Raw genomic sequence first — 21,829 nt, 5'->3', positions numbered from 1 at the left:
TGATCCCAGGGTCCTGAGATCGAGTCCCGCATCGGGCTCCCTGCTAAGTGGGGAGCCTGCTTCTCCCTCTGCCTCTGCGTCTCTCTCTCTCTCTGACTCTCATGAATAAATAAATATGTTTTTTAAAAAATGGAATTTTTTTCTTAATCTCACTTTTGGATTGTTCACAAGTCTATAGAAACACAATTAATTTTTGTATACTGATTTTGTATTTTGCAACTTTGCTGAACTTGTTATTAGTACTAATATTTTTTTAGTGGATTTTCTAAGTCATTTCATACAAAATCATATCCTCTATGAGAGACAGTTTTGTTTCTTTCTTTCCAATCTTGAAGCCTTTGTGTATTTTTCTTTCTTTTCCTTATTTTTTTTTTCAAAACTGCCATAGCTAGAACCTCTACTATAATGTCAAATAGAAATGGAGAAAGCAGGCACTCTTGTCTTATTTCTGATTGTAGAGGAAAAGTGTTCAGTTTTCCCCATTAAGTATGATGTTATCTTTGAGTTTTTCATAGGTGTCTTTATTCATGTTGAGAAAGTTCCCTTCTAGACCTCGTTTTTTGAGTGTTTTTATCAGTTAAAGGGTGTTAGATTTTGTCAAATTTTTTTTGTGTCTATTCTGAGAACAATGTGACTTTTGTTTTTTATTTCCTGATATGTTATATTAATTGGTTAGTGAACTTCACACTAACTTTGCATTTCTGGGATATTATGCCACTTGATCGTGGTGTAAAATTCTTTTTATATGCTGGTGAATTAGGTTTGCTAGTATTTTGAGGATTTTTGTGTTCATCTTCATAAGAGATAGTGGTCTGTAGTTTTCTTGTGATGTCTTTGGTATCAGGGTAACACTAATACTAGCTTCATAAAATAAGTTGGGAAGTGTTCTCCCTCTCAATTTTTAGGAAGAGTTAGTATTAATTCTTCTTTAAGTGTTTGGTAGAATTTAGCAGTGAAGCCATATGGGCCTGTGCTTTTCTTTGTGGGTAGCTTCATGATTAATCCAATCTCTTCACTTGCTATAGGTCTATTCAGTTTGTCTATGTAAGTCAGCTTCAGCAGCCATCTTTCTAAAAAATTTTCCATTTTAGGGGTGCCTGGGTGACTCAGTCGGTTGGGCGTCCAACTCTTGGTTTCGGTTCAGGTCTCAAGATCTCAGTGTTGTGAGATCAAATCCTGTGATGGGGTCCACACTCAGCAGGGAGTCTGCTTGAGATTCTCTTTCTCTCCCTCTGTCCCTCCCTCCCCCTCATGCTCGCGCTCTTGAAAATAAATGAATAAATCTTTTAAAAAATTGTCCATTTTATCTAAGCTATGTTAATTCATTGGTATGCAGCTGTTCATAGTATTCCTTTATAATCCTTTCCATTTTTGTAATCCCAGTAGTAATGGTCCCTCTGTTATTTCTGATTCAAGTAATTTAAGTCCTCTTTTTTTCTATGTCAGTCTGCCAATTTTGCTTATCTTTTCAAAGAACCAGTTTTTGGTTTCCTTAATTTTCTCTACTTTTTTCCTATTTTCTAGTTCATTAATTTCTACTCTCAGCTTTATTATTTTCCTCCTTCTGCTTGTTTTAGGTTTACTTTGCTCTTCTTTTTCCAGTGACTTAAGGTGTAAGGTTAGTTAGTAATTTGAGATCTTTCTTCTTTCTTTATATAAGCATTTATTACTAAAAGTTTCCCTGTAAGCACTGCTTTAGCTGTATCCCATGTTTTCTTAAGTGGTAAATTCATTTTCATTTATCTCAAACTATTTTCTGATTTCTCTTTTCATTTCTTCTTTGACCTACTGGTTATTTGGGAGCATGTTAATTTCCATATATTTGTGAGTTCCCCAAATTTGTTAGTGATTTCTAATTTCTTTCCACTGTGGTCAGAGAACAACCTTTGTATTATTTCAATCCTTTTAAGATGTTTTGTGGCCTAGCATTTGGTTTATCCTTGAAAATGTCCCACATTCACTTGAGAAGAATATATATTCTATTGTTGCTGGGTGCTGGTGGTATTCTACAGATGTCTCCTAGCTCTAGTTGGTTTATACTGTGGTTTCTTTGTTGATCTTATGCCTAGTTGTTTTGTCCATTACTAAAAGTGGGATATCGTAGTCTCCCAACCATTATCGCTATATTGTTTACTTTTCTCTTCATTTCTGTCAGGTTTTGCTTCTTGTATTTTGGTGCTGTTATTAGGTACATATATATTTATAACCTTTATCTTTCTAATGGATTGGCTCTTTCATCCCTCTTTCTCTCTAGTAACATTTTTTGTTTTAAGTCTATTTTTTCTGATATTAGTATAGCCACTCAAGTTTCTTGTGGTTGTTGTTTGCATAATAGATCTTCCATCCTTATACTTTCAATGTATTTGTATCTTTAAAGTACATCTCTTGTAGAGAGCATATAATTGGATACTCTGACAATCTCCACCTTTTTTTTTTTTTTTAAAGATTTTATTTATTTGACAGAGAGAGACACATCGAGAGAGGGAAAACAAGCAGGGGGAGTGGGAGAGGGAGAAGCAGGCTCCCCGCCGAGCAGGGAGCCCAATGCGGGGCTCTATCCCAGGACTCCGGGATCATGACCTGAGCCGAAGGCAGATGCTTAACGACTGAGCCACCCAGGCACACCTGCCCTTTTTTTATTATATAGTTTAATCAATTCATGTTTAATAATATTGCTTACGTTGTTGATTTATGACTGCTTTTTCATTTTCTACGTGTCTCATGTCTTTTTTGTTTCCTTTATTACTCTTTGACTGCTTTCTTTTCCATTAAGTGGGTATTTTCTAGTGAAGGACTTAAATTTCTTTAATGACCTTTCACTGTAATTTTTTTTTTTTTTTAGTTTTTCTCCGTATGGGCTGCTCAATACATTTCAACTTCAAACTTATAGCAGCTTCAGACTTATACCAGCTTAATTCCAGTAAGATATAGAAATGTTATGCTATATAGTTCGATTGCCTTTTTCTCCATTTGATGGCATTGTTGTGATACATATTACATTTAATGTTACAAATCCAACAATACACGATGTTATAATTATGACTTTATCACATATAGTCATTTCCTTAGCTTGACATAGTTTTGCCTCCACTCACCTTCTATGTGCTGCTATTGACAGATACATTACAAATATACTACATTTCTAAACCTTATAGGCCCAAGAACACATTATACACATATTATTTTATACAACTGCTTTTTTTAAAAGATTTATTTATTTATTTTAGGAGAGAGAAAGAGAGAAAGAGCTAGCACAAGCAGGCATGGGGAGAGAGAGAATCTGAAGCAGACTCCATACTAAGCACAAGCCCAACACAAGGCTCCATCTCGTGACCCTGTGATTGTGACCTGAGCATAACCAAGAGTCACATGCCTAACCAACTGCATCACCCACACACCCCACACAACTGCTTTTTAAATCAGTTTTGAGTAAAAAGAAGAAAAAATATGTGGTAATATTCTCTTTGAAAATTACATAATTACCTTTACTGGTACTCTTTGTTCATATGGATTCAAATTACCATCTGGGATCACTTGCTTTCAGCTTAAAGAACTTCCTTTAGCATTCTTGCAAGGTGGGTCTGCTAGTAATAAACTCTCTCAATTCCTGTTTACCTGGGAAAATCTTCATTTCACTATCATTTTAAAAAGATAGCTTTGCTGGATATATAGGATTTTTGGTTGACTATATTTGTCTTTGAGCACTTCATATATATTATTACACTGCCTCTGGCCTCCACTGTTTCTGCTGAGAAGTCAGCTATTATTCTTATCTGGGCTCCCTTGTAAGTCAATTCCTTGAAGAGATTAGGAGCATTTTATGACCTGCTTCTCCCCCTAAGCACCCTACCAAATCTCTGAACCAGACCCCCAAGCTGGGGGTGCAGACAACAGCACACTTCTTTCAGAGCTATCCCCTATAGCAGTGGAATATTTTGTTGAGGGTAGGCGGCAGCCTAAGGTTTTCTCAGCTTGTCTCTTCTGACATGGAATCACCACCCTAGAAAACAGAAAAGATGATGTATTCTCCAGTACTCCCAGCAGCTCTGCACCCAGGTAGAGCCTCTGTTCCACAAGTGGGGATTGGGCAGAAGGTAGTTCTCTGCCTCTCCACCACATATACCCAGAACTTAGCTTCAGCAGCTAGGCAGCTAGGGGTAGGATGAGAAATCCTAATGTCCTGCTCCTCCCAAGAAAACCTTCCCTCCAACTGGAAGCTATTCATTTACTGTACACCCTTCGACCATTTCCAGAAGCTTTTAATAGTTGTTTTTCAAGTTTTCCCCAATTTTCTAGGGAGTGGGTCTGTAGAGCTCCTCATGCGGTCAGGCTGGAATTCACAAATCAGTTATTTTTTTTTAATTTATTTTTATTTTTTTTAAAGATTTTCTTTATTTATTTGAGAGACAGAGATAGAGAGAGAACATGACAGGGGAGAGGGCCAGAGGGAGAGGCAGACTCCCCACTGAGCAGGGAGCCCGATGCAAGACCCAATCCCGGGACTCCGGGATCATGACCTGAGCTGAAGGCAGACGCTTAACCAACTGAGCCACCCAGGTGCCCCACAAAAGAGTTATTTTTAAGAATGACTGTACTGCAAGCCTGGATTGAGAATCATTTGATTTATAATGTGCTATGTTGCAACATCTATTTTACCTGAATGTCTTTTTTTTTTTTTAAAGATTTTATTTATTTATTTGACAGAGAGAGAGAGAGAACAGGTAGGCAGAGAGGCAGGCAGAGGGAGATGGAGAGGCAGGCTCCCCGCCGAGCAGGGAGCCCAATGCGGGGCTCGATCCCAGGGACCCTGGGATCATGACCTGAGCCGAAGGCAGCCACTTAACCGACTGAGCCAGCCAGGCGCCCCTACCTGAATGTCTCAACAAACATACAAGGCAAGAAATTACTATTCTCATCCTTCACAGTTAAGGATTCAAGATGCTAAAAGAGGTTAAGTGACTTGGCCAGGGTTACACACTTAATACAAGATAAAGCAAGGATATGAACCTAGGTTCCTGATTATAAACCTGATGTTCTACTATTATGTACTGAACTGTGCTCCCCCCTACCAACTATGTATTAAAGCCCTAACTTCCATAACGACTACATTTGGATATAGGGCCTTTAAGGAGGTAATTAAGGTTAAATGGGTTCATAAGAGTGGGGTTCTAATCCAGTAGAACTAGTGTCCTTACAAGAAGAGGAAGAGACACCCGAGATCTGTTCCCCCAACCCCACCCCCTATGTACACACACAAAAAGGCCATGTGAGGAAACAGCAAGAAGGTAGTCATCCACACGTCAGGATGATAGGCCCCACAGGAAACCAACCCTGTTGGCACCTTGATCTTGGACTTCTAGCCTCCAGAACTGGGATAAAATGGATTTCTGTTGTTTAAGCCACCCAATCTGTGGTATTTTTTATGGCTCCCAAACAGACTAATATATACAATACACCTGGTGGTAATTTGTCAGATTGAGCTTTATCGGACTGAAAGGCAGAGGCAATGCAGATGAGAATTTGCAAATAATTATGAAGGAATTATTTAACGGTGCTGAGAAATGATCTAGAGAAAAAAGCTGGATTCCTGAAGCAAGCAGCATTTTGGCTCTGAAATATCACAATATAGCATAATAATAGCAGTGTTACAATGATGACCCAAGTTCAAGAATCAGAAGTTTTAGGTCAAAGAAAGGAGAAAGCCTACGGTAACAGGGCAGACTTGATAAATCTTTACCATACCAAAAACCAATTGGACTTCAGTAATTGGAAGCCTGTACTCAACATGGAGGGGAAGGGCACACAATTAAGGGAAAACAATGTTAGAAATACACATATACAGAGAGAAAAAGTGATAAAACAAATGGAGTAAAAGGTAAAATGAACAACTGAGGAGTGGGGTTGAAGGGTAAAAAGAGGACCTTTGTACACTTCTTAAAATTCCTATAAGCTTGAAATTATAGCAAAAACTTTTTTTTAAATATAAAAAAATCTAAAAGGAAAGAAATGCTCATACAAAACTACTATTAACTTGCTTCCTTTTATTAAAGTGACATAAAAAGCAAGTCCAGAGAAGAGGGCTGGCCTTGAAATCCTGTTTTCAAATTTACTTCTTAGCACAGTGATGTAGAAAAAATACTAAACTTCTGTGAGCCTTGGTTTCCTCACTTGCACAATGGGGATATTACCTTCTAAGGTAAAGAGAAGATGAAAGCGTACTCCCACTGTCTAGCCCTTATATAGCTCACACCTGATATTTGTGTAATGAAGAAATGGCTATAAATAGCTCTAAAGGTTCAAAAAAAGATCTCTTCTGACTAAAGTGATGAGGTATAGCTCCATAGAGAAGATGGTGTTTCAGCTAGGTTGTGAAGAATAGAAACTATTTCAACAGTTGAAGTTAAAAGAGAAACACCCACAAAACAGAAGAGTACAAATTAAAGGACAGACGTTAGAAAGTACAACTGATGAAGATTAGCACTAAGTTGTATTCGATCACAGCAACTGCTCTTTAAAAGTACACAGACATGAGAAATGCCAGCACCTGTTTTCTCTTTCTTTTTTGGTTAAATTGTGGTATCTGAGAACTCACAAATTACTCCAACGCTCAAACTAGTAATTTCTATCATCCATATAGTGCATCTGTGCCTTTGAAATATTCTTCCCTTTTAAATTACAAAAATGGCTCACATTAAAAACAAACAATACAGAAGGGTATAAAAAGATAAATGAAAATGTACCCCTGCCTAAAGGTAACCATCAAGTTCTCCGCATATCCTTTCAAAAACTGGTTATACAAGTATACACATATCCTTCTGGTTTTTATTGTACACCGATGGGAAATTATAAACACAATTCTGCACTTTTGCTTTAACTCTGGACAACCTTCCATACAATGCCTATAGAGTTAAATTATTTTTAATATAGTAATTTTTTTTTAAGATTTTATTTATTTATTTGACAGAGACACAGCAAGAGAGGGAACATAAGCAGTGGGAGAGGGAGAAGCAGGCTTCCCGCTGAGCGGGGAGCCCGATGCAGGGCTCGATCCCAGGACCCTGGGATCATGACCTGAGCCAAAGGCAGATGCTTAATGACTGAGCCACCCAGGTGCCCTAATATAGTAATTTTTATACCATAAGGACCAGACCCTAAACATCACTGACAATTAAGCTTGTCTCCAATTTTCTATCACAAACAATGCTGTAACCAATATTCTCCTTCATGTATTTGCATATATTCTGCAATTATATCCAATAATGAATTCTAAACAGTGGAATGTAAAGATCTAAAGCATGTGCACTTAAAATTTTGATAGTTCAAAGAACCCCCTAAAATATTGCACCAATGTACACCAGTGAATATGAGTGCATCAGTTCCCACCACTATCACTGTTAACTCAAGACTGACTCAAACTTTTCCATATTTGACAATATCATATGTGAAAAAATGCTTCTCATGAAAACTATTTTCATAATACTAAGATGTTATATATGCTTTATTTTCACTTTCACTCCTAAGTTTTTCAGAAGCTTCATGACATGATGACATCATCACTCTGACGCCTAATGGAATGTGTGTTGTGTATTTCTGTGTTTTAAAATTTTGTTTTAATTTCTAATACAGTAAATATTAACTGATACAAAACAGCAACATAAACAAAAGTTCTTTGGGGGTCCTCAATAAGTTAAGAGTATAAAGAAGTTCCCAGGCCAAAAAATTTAAGAACACTTAATCCAATCTTTTTTTTTTTTAAAGATTTATTTATTTATTTGTCAGAGAGAGAGAGCACAAGCAGGAGGAGCAGCAGGCAGAGGGAGAGCAGGTTCCTCGCCAAGCAAGGAGCCCAATGCGGGACTCGATCCCAGAACCCTGGGATCATCACCTGAGATGAAAGCAGACACTTTAACTGACTGAACCACCCAGGCGTTCCCAATCTTTTCTGTCTTAAGAAAAAAACAGTCACTGGATATTCAGATAACATTTTTTTTTTAAAGATTTTATTTATTTATTTGAGAGAGAGAGAGAGAGAGAGAAACAGCATGAGAGGGGATAGGGTCAGAGGGAGAAGCAGGCTCCTTACTGAGCCGGGAGCCCGATGTGGGACTCAATCCCAGGACTCTGGGATCATGACCTGAGCCGAAGGCAGTCGCTTAACCGACTGAGCCACCCAGGCGCCCTTCAGATAACATTCTAATCATAGATTAAGGAACTCAACATCTTTAAAAATACTGTCTTTTGGTCAAGAATTAAATATGTATTTACATTGATCTTTTTTGTTGCAATGATAAATGTGAAATTCCCTTCCATTATATTCTAATTGGCTACTGTCTATATATGAAAAAATTACTCATTACTATACATATATTAACTTTTTAAGACAGCCAATGAATTAAATCAGCTACTGAATTCTGTTTCTGATACTTTCAGTTGACACTCTCGATACTTAACATCGCTAAAAAATTTTAACTTTTGCCTCCTCCATTCTAAAGTCTGTATTTCATTTCACTTCCTATTTTAAAATATTTAACTAGTACTTCCAGGACAAAGTTACAATGTTAATTAAGCAACAAAGGTTAGAGCAGGCATTTTTATCTCATTTCCAGTTTTGATCTATGTCTACTATTTTGTTATTAAACATGATACTAGGGTATTTTTTTATTTTATTTTATATTTTATTTTACTTTATTTTTTTTATTCTTATGTTAATCCCCATACATTACATCATTAGTTTTAGATGAAGTGTTCCATGATTCATTGTTTGTGCATAACACCCAGTGCTCCATGCAGAATGTGCCCTCCTCAATACCCACCACCAGGCTAACCCATCCTCCCACCCCCCTCCCCTCTAGAACCCTGTTTGTTTTTCAGAGTCCATCGTCTCTCATGGTTCATTTACCCCTCCAATTTCCCCCGCTTCATTCTTCCCCTCCCGCTACCTTCTTCTTCTTTTTTTTTTCTTCACATATATTGCATTATTTGTTTCAGAGGTACAGATCTGAGATGGGTATTTTTTTTAAAGCCAGGTTTACTGAGGTATTATTTATAACTTACATACAGTAAAACTTAACATTTAAGTAAATACCACCACAAACAGAGAACATTTTTACTATGAAAAGTTCTGTCAGGTCTCTTTCTAGTAAATCCACTCCCACCCCAACCCCCGGTACTCAATGATTTATTTTCTGCCCCTACAGTTTTGCATTTTCCAGAATGCAAAATAAATGGAATCATCCAGTATGTAGCCTTTTGAGTGTGGCTTCTTTCAGTCAGTATTAACTAATTTGAGATTCATAAGTGTTGTTTTATCTTTCAGTAATTCATTCCTTTTATTGCTGAATTGTATTCCAATGTATTCCACACGTTATTCACCACTTGATAGACATTTGGGTTGGTGCAATTTTTGGTGATTATAAATAAGCCACTAGAAACACTCATATACGGTTTTTGTGTGAACGAATATTTTCATTTTTCTTGGGTAAACACCTAGGAGGACACTGCTGGGTCATACAGTAAGAATATGTTTACCTTTCTAAGACTGTCAAACTGTTTTTCAAAGTGGCTGTACCATCATGCATTCCCAGCAGCAATCTATGAGCTCCAGTTGTGTTGCAGTATTGTTTTGAGATACTTATTTAAAAAATGACATCTAAGTACTAGCCATCCATACTTATTTTACTAGTTTTTAAAACCTGAAATGTGTGTTGAATTTTATCAAATGACTTTTTGGTGGTTATTAAAATGGTCAAGTTTATCTACTTTGACCTATTAAATATGGTGAGATATTAACAGATTTCTTAATATTGAATGATTGATTCTTGGAATAAACACACTTGGTCACAGTGTATCATTCTTTTAAACTCTCTGTTAATATTTTCTTAAAAATTTCTACACCACAAATCAAAATCACAATGAGATATTACCTAACACCTGTCAAAATAGTATCAAAAAGACAAGAAATAAGAAGTGTTGGAGAGGACGTGGAGAAAAAGGACCCTCATGCACTGTTAGTGAAAATTCAAACTGGTGCAGCCACTAAAGAAAACTGTATGGAGGTTCCTCAAAAATTAAAAATAGAATCACCAAATGATCCAGTAATTCCACTACTGGGTATTTACCCAAAGAAAATGGAAACACTCATTCGAAAAGATGTATGTACCCCTATGTTTACTGCAGCACTGTTTACAATAGCCAAGATATGGAAGAAACCTGAATGTCCATAGATAGATGAATGAATAAAAAAGACATGGTGTATATATGTACAATGGAATATTCTGCCACCAAAAAAAAAAAAAAAAAAAGAATCTCGCCACTTTGCGACAACACGGATGGACCCAGAGGGTATTACACTAAGTGAAGTTAACTCAGAGAAAAACAAATACCCTATGATCTCACTTATATGTGGAATCTAAAAAACAAAGCAAACAAACAAAACAAAAAGCAAAACCAACCCATGAATATAAAGAACAAACTGGTGGTTTGCCAGAGGGGAGGGAAGTGGGGGGAGATGGGCAAAAGAAGTGAAGGGGAGTGGGAGATACAGGCTTTCAGTTATGAAATGAATAAATCACAGGGCTGAAAGGTACAGCATCTTCTACAGAATACAGTCAATGGTACTATAACAATGTTGTAAGGTGACCTACAGTAGCTATACTTGTTGTGAGCACTGCACAGGTATAAAATTATAGAATCACTACCTTGTATACCTGAAACTAATGTAACATTGTGTCAACTATACTTCAATTAAAAAAAAAAAAAACCCATCAAAGAAAAATTTCTACACCAGTATCCATAAATGAGATTGATTATTTAATATAAAATCCTCCTCCCCGCCTTTTTGTGGGGGACAGGGTATCTGTCACATTGAGAACATTTTGAAAAAACACATGGGTATGATTCCAATTATATGACATTCTACAAAAGGCAAAACTATGTAAACAGTTAAAAGATCAGTGGTTGCCAGGGGTTTATGGGGTGGGAGGGATGAAGAGCAGAGAAGATTTTTAGGGCATTTAGAAACTATTCTGTATGATACTATAATGGTGGATACTGTCACAATACATTTGTCAAAACCTATAGATGTACAATGTGAAAAATGAATGTAAACTTAATGTAAACTATGGACTCTAGATGTACCAATGTTGGTTCCATTACAACAAATGTACCAATCTGATGCAAATGTTGATGGTGGGGAAGGTAGTGGGGTACGTGGGAACTCTACTTCCCATTCAATTTTGTTATGAACCTAAAAGTGCTCTAAAATACAGAGTCTATATCAAAAAAATCTTAAATATTTATTCACTTATATTGATAACTGAGATTGGTTGGTTCCCCCTCTTTGTGGGTTAAAGAGGGGATTTTATCTGTCACATGGGAGAGCTTTTTAAAAAACAGATACCTCAGCTGTCCTTCCAAAGAATTTGATTAATAAGTCTGAGGCACATACTAGGTCTCTGGTGTTTTGTTTTTTTCTTTCAAAGATTCCCAAGCAAATTCTGAGATACATCTGCAATTGAAAAACACTATAATGGAGCAAAAGCTTTACTGGAAAATAATGCAAAATACAGCTAAATGTAGGCTTAAGTTAGATTGAAAGGAACTTTGATAACAAAGAAATGAAACAAAATCTACAGAGGATTATAAGAGGAATAACAAAGTAATAGTATGAAAAATTTTGCTTATCCTAATCAAATATTTTTAGGATATTATCACCTAGACAATTAATTAAAAAATCTAAGTTGCTGTCAATAATTTTTCAAAGTACCCTCGCAGGAACCAGAAGCCTTTAAAATTAAAGCCATTATGCCTAATTTTCCATGTTTTCTGAGGAAATAAAGCCAAGAAAGCAATAAAATTGAAAACCAGATGCAAAACTGGTGGTAAAATACAAATGCACTCTACTCTTCCAAAATGAAATCTTCCACTTCCTCCTTCATGTCCATTTAGTTAATTATCAAATTTTCCTTATTACTCTATCCAAAGTGTTTGATTTTATCTGCTCCTGTCTATTCTCACTGCCACCAGTCTAGTCCAGATACTTGTCATCCTATATCCACATAACTGCAAGAACTCTAACCCACCCTTCCTTAACCTCTGGCTCTCTGCTCTTCAAGGCATCCTTCACACAGCTCTCAGATTAATCTCAACACCTTTTTCATTATATTACTTTGATGCCTAAAGATCTAGAATTAATCTTTAGCACATCGTAAATCAAATTTGAAATTCTTTGTCCTACAAGAAAACTTGGCATTGATTGAGTCAATAAATACTCTCTCCATTCTACATCAATCTATACCCAACACACTGAATGTAGATCTTTTTATATTTTATTATATTCAAGATGGTATACTTAGTGTGCTGAGTCAATCCACCTAGTCAGTAAATCCCAAACACACACTAAAAATTCTGAATATTTAACATTCAACATATTCTTTGTGAAATACCATAAAACACTAATATAGTTAATTAATTTATTTAATCATATAAATTAAACATAATTTTATTAGAAAACATGACCACAAGAAAATATGACTACAAAATAAGTTATGGATTTATAAATGTAAGCATAAATGAATTTAAGTATAAAAAAGCTTTCAGTTCATTTGTGAATATTAATTATTCATTTGTTACCAACTTATAATCAAGTGGTTACAGGCCCTTTTAAAAGATTTTAATAAAAACTAGAGAAGAAAAGTAAAATTGAAAATATCCTACTCATTATTTTTCCTATAAAATAATTCAAAGAGCTCCTTTATTTAAGTGACATTCTAGTGGGGGCAAAGTATGAAAAACCACTGCCCTAAGTCTCTCCTATGAGAAGTCAATGCTGCAGACGTGATTTATGGTCTCATCTCTGGTTACCTCTTATAGCTCTAACCCTATTAATCTAATAGAAATACCTACTTTCTTTCATGTCCCAGCTTCAAACTTTCTTCCATTAGGAAGTTGATTATAACCTTTGACCCTGAATTCTGATCTCACCTTCCAGTATCTATGGGTTCCCAACTTGCAATGTTCCCCCAAAGTCCTTCTCAATAGCCAAACATTTAAAGGAAAATATTTACTAAGGATTTAAGAAACCCATACCCTAGGATTCAGTAATTCCACTTTTGGAATATACCCAAAGGAAATAAAATTAGCAGTATGTATAAGACTGTTCACTGCAGTGTGATTGTTACAGTGAAAAACTGTAAACCTAAAAATTCCAAAATGAGGGCTTGGTTATGGAAATAACATACTGAGAAATGAGAAATATAATACTAACATATGAAAAATCCGGATGTTGGGAAGAAAAACCCAACTTATATTATTCTCTATACCTTTAAAATTACTTCATAACTTAAAGTGGTATACAAAAATTTTAAGAGCAAGTTAATATTATTTTTCTGTATCTTCCAAATTTTCTAGAGTAAGCAATATACTATTTATACAATAAGAAAAACTTTCAAAAAGTAGAGCTGAAAGCATATATTTACTACAGTGAAGTGTCCCAGCCTACCTAAAACACTGACAACACTGCATTCTTTACTTTTGGCTAGAATTTTATGAACTCAATGTTCTGCTATTTCAAAGTTCTGACTGAATACTCCAGGTCTTTAAGAAAAACTACCTCTTCCCTTATATGTCGTTGGATTATTTTTATTCTTAATTTTTATTTTTTCTTTAAAGATTTATTTATTTAAGAGAGGGGCACCTGGATGGCTCAGTAGATTAAGCGTCTGCCTTTGACTCAGGTCACGATCCCAGGTCCTGGGATCTGGCCATGTCAAGTTCCCTGCTCAGGGGTGAGTCTGCTTCTCCCTCTCCCTCTGCTTCGCCCCCCTCCCCCTGCTCATGCTGTCTCTCTCTCTCAAATAAATAAAATCTTTAAAAAGAGAGAGAGCCCATGAGCGCATGCCCATGGTGGGTAGGGGAAGGTAGGGGACAGAGGGAGAGGGAGAGAATCCAGGATGGAACAGACTCCTTGCTGAGTGCAGAGCCCGAGGCGGGGCTCAATCCCACGCCCCTGAGATCATGACCTGAGCCAAAATCAAGAGTCTCCACTCACTGACTGAGCCGCCCAGAAGCCCCTTGGATTTTTTTTTTTTTTAAATAAATCTTTCCCCAAAATGGTGTAAAGAGTTCCTTCATGTTAAAAAAGAAAAACCACAAACTTACCTTAATCCAATTCATATTCATTACTGAAATTAATAAGTTCTGTAATATATCTATCACATGTGAACTTATGAGGGTTTTCACATTTCAAATTAAGAAGCAGCACAATCAGGATGTACCTTTCTTCCCAAAATTTATTAACAACTCAAAAGCTCAGAAATTTTAATTTTTTAAGATTTTATTTTTAAGTTATCTCTGCACCCAACATGGGACCTGAACCCACAACCCTGAGATCAAAAGCTGCACACTCCACCAACCAAGCCAGCCAGGCCCCCCTCAGAAATTTTAATTTTAATCTTCAATACTAATCACAGGACTGAGCATACAGCAGTCCCTCAAATGCTATGAAAAGAATGAATAGACCAGAAAATAGTTTATGAACTAATGTAATATTGTGTTTCAACTATACTCAAAATTTTTTTTAAAAGTCTGTATAAAGAAATAAAACGGTAAATTTGGTAGATTGATCAACACTAAAATTTTAACTTTTTTTCAAAGGAATGACCCACAGGATAGAAAGGAGCAAATCACATATGATAAGATGTCAAAACCTTGTTAGAAACTATAAAACAGGTGGTCAAGCGATATTATACTAGCAAAGTGGAGAACTCTAAAGCCTAAGCACCTGCAAAGAAGCTGATTCACACTGCCCAGAAGCATCTCTGAAGATTGAGGGAGCAACACTAGAAGGTTAGCTGAAAGTCTACAAAACAGTCATCATAGCCAGATTTCCTCCCCCACTGTTCAGAAGCAGGCAACCATCCCTTCCCCAACCCTACAGTTGTGGAAAAGATTACTTTGAAGAAACCAAACTAAAGAGACTCCAAAATGGAGGTCTCCAGTACAGGTAAGGGGGTAGTAATATGCCAAACAGAAAATAGGATTACAAGAACACAATGAACAGTGAGAACCCCAGCTCCTTTTCTAAGATAGGTACTCAAAACACAGCAGCCAGGTGTACATAACCTCCCCACAAGAGACTGGAGGCTCTCTTTCTCAAGGAAACTGACCAGCCCAAGAGAAAAGACCTATGAGTGTCCCCTCCTCCCATAAATGGCCACCTTTAACAAGCCACACCTACTGAATTTTCAGTTCAGTTTTTGGCACTTCACTCTTAAATATGAATGGACAGCCATATAAGATTATAGCTGGGGAAAGCCGCTACAGAGAAAAGACAACAATAGAAACAAAAAAAGGAACTTGGAAGAAACAGAGCAAAGTGGGGGGAAAAAAGAAAACTTAAGAAAAAAAACCACCATGAAATCTTCAAAAGGATTATAGTGTCTACGAAACAATATAAAGATACTATAACAGAGAATGAGCTCTAAGAAACTTAAAGTGTGGATAGAAATTAGAACTCAATAGGAAGGTTGGAAGATAACACTTAGGAAATTTCTTAGAAAGCAGAACCAAAAAGACTGATGGAAAGTAAGAGGGAGGAAAAAAAAGAAAAAAGAACAACCTACGAGGGGTGCCTGGGTGGCTCAGTCAGTTAAGCGTCTGCCTTCGGCTCAGGTCATGATCCCAGGGTCTAGGATTGAGCCCTGCGGGCTCTCTGCTCAGTGGGGAGTCTGCTTCTCCCTCTCTCTCTTCCTGCCACTCCCCCTGCTTGTACTTTCTCTCCCTGTCAAAGAAATAAAATCTTAAAAAAAATAAAAATAAAAATAAAAGAACAACACATGAGTTCCAATACCCAAATAATACAAATTCCAACAGAGAACAAAAAAATTGATGAAGAGATTATCAAAGAAACAAGGCATCAAATTTAGAATATCCGTTCAATGAAAGACACTGCAGACAAAATTAACAGAAAGATGACAGGCTTGGAGGAGATATTTTCCAACCTAAAATCAACAGACCATTCAAATCTAACCTCCACAAGGAACTTCTGCAAACCAAAAAAAAAAAGACAGCAACCCAAAGCAAAGAGAAACTAAGGGCAAAACAGAAAATTTTCAAAAGGGAAAACCTGAATGGATCCAAGAGATGCTCAAACTCATTAATAATCAGAGAATGTAAACTGAAACAATGAGATACCTACTTTATATCCATCAGACTGGCAAATACTAGAAAGTTGAATAAAACCAAGTACTGAGGGGCGCCTGGGTGGCTCAGTCGGTTGAGCGTCTGCCTTCGGCTGAGGTCATGATCCCAGGGTCCTGGGATGGAGCCCCACATCGGGCTCCCTGCTCCGCGGGAAGCCTGCTTCTCCCTCTCCCACTCCCACTGCTTGTGCACCCTCTCTCGCTGTGTCTCTGTCAAATGAATACATAAAATCTTAAAAACAAAACAAAACAAAAAAAAACAAGTACAGACAAAGATGTGGGCAAACAACCCTCTTGTAGTTCTAGTAAGCACATAAACTAGTGCTCCTATTCTATGACCCAGGAATCCCACTCCTAGGTATATATCCCAGAGAACTTCTCACACAGGTCCATAATAATATACAAGTAAGAGTATATTTACCACAGTGTATTTCTGATGCAAGAAAGGTGGGAAATAAAAATAAAATGTGGTAGATGCATATTATGGAATTATATTATACACAACTATATGTATACACAACAAAACAGAAAGGTCTCCAAAACAATGCTGAGTAAAAAAAGTAAGAAACAGGACAAGGTCTGTAACATAATACATAAACTAAATACATACACATACACACACACGCACCATGACATATTTCACAATGATTCATATATAATCAAGAAATATATAAATCACAATGCAGTGGATACCTGCAGAAAAGGGTAATGGGGAAGTAGGGCTTAGAAATGAAAGGAAAATTTAAAGAACCCTGTACAGTCTGATGATAGTACATCAATAACAGAGAAGCATAATTAACTTTAAAATTCTTTCTACCTGAAGTCCAAAAAATAATAAAAAATGTTTTTCCAGAACTAAAGGACATAAATTTCCAGTTTGTAAGCATCCATGGAGTGGCCTTAAATTAAAACCAAAAAAAAAAAACCTATCTAGGCATATTATTATGAAATTTCAGGGGTTAAAAATAATATCCAAAAAGAAAGATGGCAAGGTCACAAAGAATCAGAATGGTTTTGGACTTCAACAGCAACAACGGAATGCAAGAAAACAAGCTATGACTTCCAAACTTTTTTTTTTTTTAAAGATTTTATTTATTTATTTGAGACAGAGAGAATGAGAGACAGAGAGCATGAGAGGGAGGAGGGTCAGAGGGAGAAGCAGGCTCCCTGCCGAGCAGGGAGCCCAATGCGGGACTCGATCCAGGGACTCCAGGATCATGACCTGAGCCGAAGGCAGTCGCCCAACCAACTGAGCCACCCAGGCGCCCATGACTTCCAAACTTTTTAAGCCTACAATTTTATACCCAGCCAAATTATTGATGAAATGTTAAGATAGAATAGAGATTCATTTCAGTCATGCATTCAGAAAGTTTTTATACTTCCCAGGTATCCTTTCTCAGGAGGCTAAGAAAATATGGGAAACAGGAGACCCAATATAGGAGAGATGCCAAGAGAATTTCAAGAGTGATGTAAAGAGAACTTCCAGGATAACTGGTGGCAAGTAGGCCTAGAAAGTTACCAGTCCAGACTGCATTAAAAGGAGGGAGAGTTCTAGGACAGCTATCTCAGGAAATGAAGGGAGGGGGAAAAAAGTATTTACTCCTGGAAAAACACAAACTGGTTAACAGAAGAGATGACATCATAATACACTACGTGGTTCAGCTGTGAATATTTACATAACTATAATACTGTAAACACTCTGAATATTGACTTAATAAAAAACTATGTCAATTATACTGGGAGGATGGGAGAGGCAGTGTGTATACATGGAGGAAAGTCAATAGATAATGCCTGAATTGCTATCTCAAGAAGAAGCAAATTATTAATTAATATGAGAACAAACGGCTAAAAAAAAGGGGGGTAGGGGCACCTGGGTGGCTCAATCGGTTAAGCATCTGACTCTTGATCTCAGCTTAGGTCTTGATCTCAGGGTCATAAGTTCAAGCCCGGCGTAGGGCTCCACACTGGGCATGGAGCCTACTTCAAATAAAAAAAGGTGGGGGTAGGCTCTAAAAGTGCAGGGGCTGAGACAGGGGACAGTTGTTTTTCATACAGTATTCTAATTAAAAAATTGTATTTTTTTAATGGCAATAAAGCAAGGAACTCTAACAGCCTTTCTTCAACTTTTAGTAAATTAGATCTTCACAGTATCATTTAATGATACTAAAAGAACTACATCTAGTTTGTTCTGCTTGGGAGACTGAACTGCAAACCAAGACAAAATCAAGCTTCAATGGTTGATGTGAACATAGTACAAATAGCCCTGTTTGAATTCCAGCTCCATCACGTACCATGTGAAGTAGGGCAAGTTACCTAACCACCCTGTACATGTAACCACCTCCTCAAAGTGGTTTTGCAAGGATAATTAAGAGAAAATACTTATGGTAATGCTTGATCCATCAATAGATGTCAGTCCCTCCTGCTTGTCTTTCTGTTCCCTAGCTACAAGCCCCCATTCTGGCCCCAAGCTGCCTTGTTGGTCAGAATACAGAGACTCATGGACAACTCAGCACATATCCCTCCTCATGCTGGAAAATCAATCACGATGAGTAAGCAGACTTATCTTTGTATATGAAGAGCAGCATTATTCTTGTTATGTGAAGAAGATTATCCCTATTATCCACATTCTGGATTATTGCCTGCTTTCAAGAACTGTCCTAATTAATCTACTACACTAGGTCAGAAACATTTTATCACTTCAATCTGTGTTTTGTGGGGTTGCAACATCTTAAAAAAAAAAAAAAACAAACAGAACTGCACGTTCCATCAGTCTTCATCCCTGCTCTTTCACTGCAGGGCCTCAAAATTTTCTAATGCAGGCCCTATCTGGCCCCCCATTGGCCTGGGGCCACCTCCTGCTTACTGCAGCAAGAACAGAGTGAAATCAGCCCCAATCAGCTAATTGAATTGTTTACTATTTCCAACGTTTTCTTCCATTATTACAGCTGAATTCATAATACCTGCAGAGTACAGCGATCTTAAAACAAAGACTCAGTAACAGGGAATTACCTTTATCACTAGGTCAGTCACTTTTACTTGCATGGCCCAAAGTCTTAATTGATTTTATACAAAGTATTCATACATACTTCTAAAAACAATCTGACAGACTTCACACAAACATCATAATTCAAGACAATCATTAATTTAACAAACACTGTGTGAAAACAATGGAGCCAAAAACAAGATATAATCCTTAATCTCAAATGAAAGGGAAAAGGTAGAAACTGAATTGAGAGCAACAGGTAACAAAGAATAGTCTAGGAAAAAACTGAGAGGAATTCCAAACTATCTGATATAGTTTATAACATAGCTGAGGCTGAAGAAAATTACAAAAATTAGAAACGGCTCTGAACCTCCTGACAGCCAAAGTGTAAAGAGCAACAGGATGGCTTAAAAACACAAATGATCTAATAAAAGTAGTCATTTGTTTAAAATAAAAAAAGGTCTATCAATTTGTCTTAAAAAGAATTTGTCTCTAAAGTATCTACTTTATAAGGACCAATAAATAAATTAGAAAGTGTCTTGGATGGCAATGAAGATTTTTTTCATGTTGTCTTTTATTAGGCACCAATCCTAGATAAAAGTCAATGTCCATAATATTAAATCGTAGGTCTGTGAAGAGGACCTAAAGTAACAAAATGCAAGTATACTAACTTCAGGTGAGGTTTTTACTCCTATAGTTTATTCTAGGTTTTTATATGTTTTGTTTCTCTACTAGACTGTAAATTCCTTAAGGCTCATGTCTGATTCCATTTGAACTTCCTTTGCTGTTTACTAGAGTACATTACAGTTTCTGCTCAATTATAATGCCTGATAAAACGCCATGCAGTTAATATTTGTATTCATTATGTTAGTCTTCCCCTCCAGACTATCATTTCCATGACATAGTAAACAGTGTTTTGGCCATGTCTGAGTGTCACTAGTCTCAGAGCACACAATAAGTATTCACTGAATGAACATTAAATTTAACAAAAAACACAACAAAGAAGTATGAAAGAAGAGGAGAAATGATTCTTTTTGTTTTTTGAGAAGTAATTCTTAAAATGGCAGTGATCCTGGGTTCTGAGGCTGGTTCCAACAAAAACTGGATAACCTTAGGTAAGTCATTTAACTTCCCTGGCCTTCAAAGTTTCATTGGTAGAATCGAAAAATTAACATCTACTTCAAAGTTACTGTGAGGATTAGGTGTTTTACTATACCTAAGGTATTCAGTACAATACCTGGAAAGGAGCTCAAATGTTCATTCCTTTCTCTCAAGTCCTCCATCTTACAATCAGGTATACACAGTGCCCCCCAAGAATAAATGATTTCAGTAAAAATACAATAGACTTCATTATCATTTTCCTTTGAAAAGTTAAAATTTCATCTCCTCAATTTTTAAGGGGAAATAACTTCTGGATCCGTTTCAAAATATTACAAACACAAGAACAAGTTAACGTCAAGAATGAGCCTTGAAGCAACAAGAAAGAGGAAAATCACTTACTCATCTACTGCTGAGAAACAGGGGTTTTGAAGGAACTGTTTCTTAAAGAAAAAAAGGACTGAAAAAGTTAGGAATATTATCTATTAGCATGTTTTAGAAAGAGAACTTCAAAATCGTTTATTCTGAATTTAAAACTTAAAAAACCAATGATTTGGAATCTTTCCCTTAAAAGTGGCACATTAAATACTTTCCTTCCAACCTAAAACATTCCTTCAAAACGACTTCCCTGACTCCAGTCATCCTTGGGTTTTCTCCTCCCATTTTGCGCTTCATCTAATACTTCGCTGTTCCCCTCGCATCACCACTTACACTATGTGCAGACGAAGTTCTGTCATTCCTATAATTACCACACCCCGGTCAGCCGCTTCAGGCCCATGTTGTTATGACATCTGTAAACTGCAGTCGTCCGTCTCCACCCCCGCCCCCCTCCCTCCCAACCACCGGCTCCGGCTCGGGCTCTAACTTGTGAATTTCCGAGACGGTCCCTTCCAACCTCGGTCAGGATTTCTACCCGCGCCCCCTGCTCCCTCCTGCCTCAGCCCCAGCACTCGGCGCTGCCCACCCCCGCCCCCCGCCGCCCGCTCGCGCCGGGCCGCGGCGCACGCTCAGCGCTCGCCTCCTCTCCGCCCCGCTGCCTCGGCGCCCCGCAGTCCCCGGCGCCGCTTCCAGCCCCGCCGCCGCCCCGCCCTGCCTCGCCTCGCCACGACCGGCGTTCCCCTTGGCGATCACACCAGCGCTCCCCACCCCCACCCTCCCCTCCGCCGGCCGCGCGGCCGTTAGGACAGCCGGGCCCGTGACGCACGGACGCGCCGCTAGCGCCCGGGCCCAGGGACCAGAGCTCGAGCCCGGCCGGCGCCCGCCCTCGCCCCGGGGCCTCTCCCGGGTCCCGCCGAGGGCTGCCGGATCCGCCAGCGGGAGGGGGAGGGGCCGGAGCCACGGGGCCCCGCACTCACCAGGCTCAAGGCAACCGATCCCGGTGCCGATGCTGGGGTGGGCCGCTCGCTCGCTTGCCGGCCCGCCGTACCTCTCCCGCGCACAAGCTGCAACAGCCGGCCAGCGCCGGTGCTCACCAGGCCTCGCTCTCCGCCGCCGCGCACCCAGCAGCGAGACCCAGCTCAGCGGGCGTTCGCAGGGCGCCTGCGCGCGG

The 21,829-nt window shown here is 38.1% G+C and overlaps 1 protein-coding gene across 2 annotated transcripts in view; it reads right to left on the bottom strand.

Annotated features, from left to right (window-relative positions):
• KPNA1 (karyopherin subunit alpha 1) overlaps positions 1–21,829 on the bottom strand; it is a 70,375-nt gene extending 48,546 nt beyond the window's left edge. Inside the window, exon 1 of one of the 2 annotated variants that reach the window (XM_035000037.1) lies at positions 21,636–21,829. The gene's annotated coding sequence lies outside the window, so the exon portion shown is untranslated. Of the gene's footprint in view, positions 1–3,483; positions 4,389–21,635 lie in introns of those variants that run through there. The other variant, XM_035000038.1, reaches the window with a different exon arrangement.

Source organism: Mirounga leonina, unplaced genomic scaffold (assembly GCF_011800145.1).
Source record: "Mirounga leonina isolate KUSES-001 unplaced genomic scaffold, KU_Mleo_1.0 Mir_115, whole genome shotgun sequence".
Taxonomy (NCBI): domain Eukaryota; kingdom Metazoa; phylum Chordata; class Mammalia; order Carnivora; family Phocidae; genus Mirounga; species Mirounga leonina.
The sequence above is the reverse complement of the archived record's forward strand: the minus strand, read 5'-3'. Positions and strand labels throughout refer to the sequence as shown.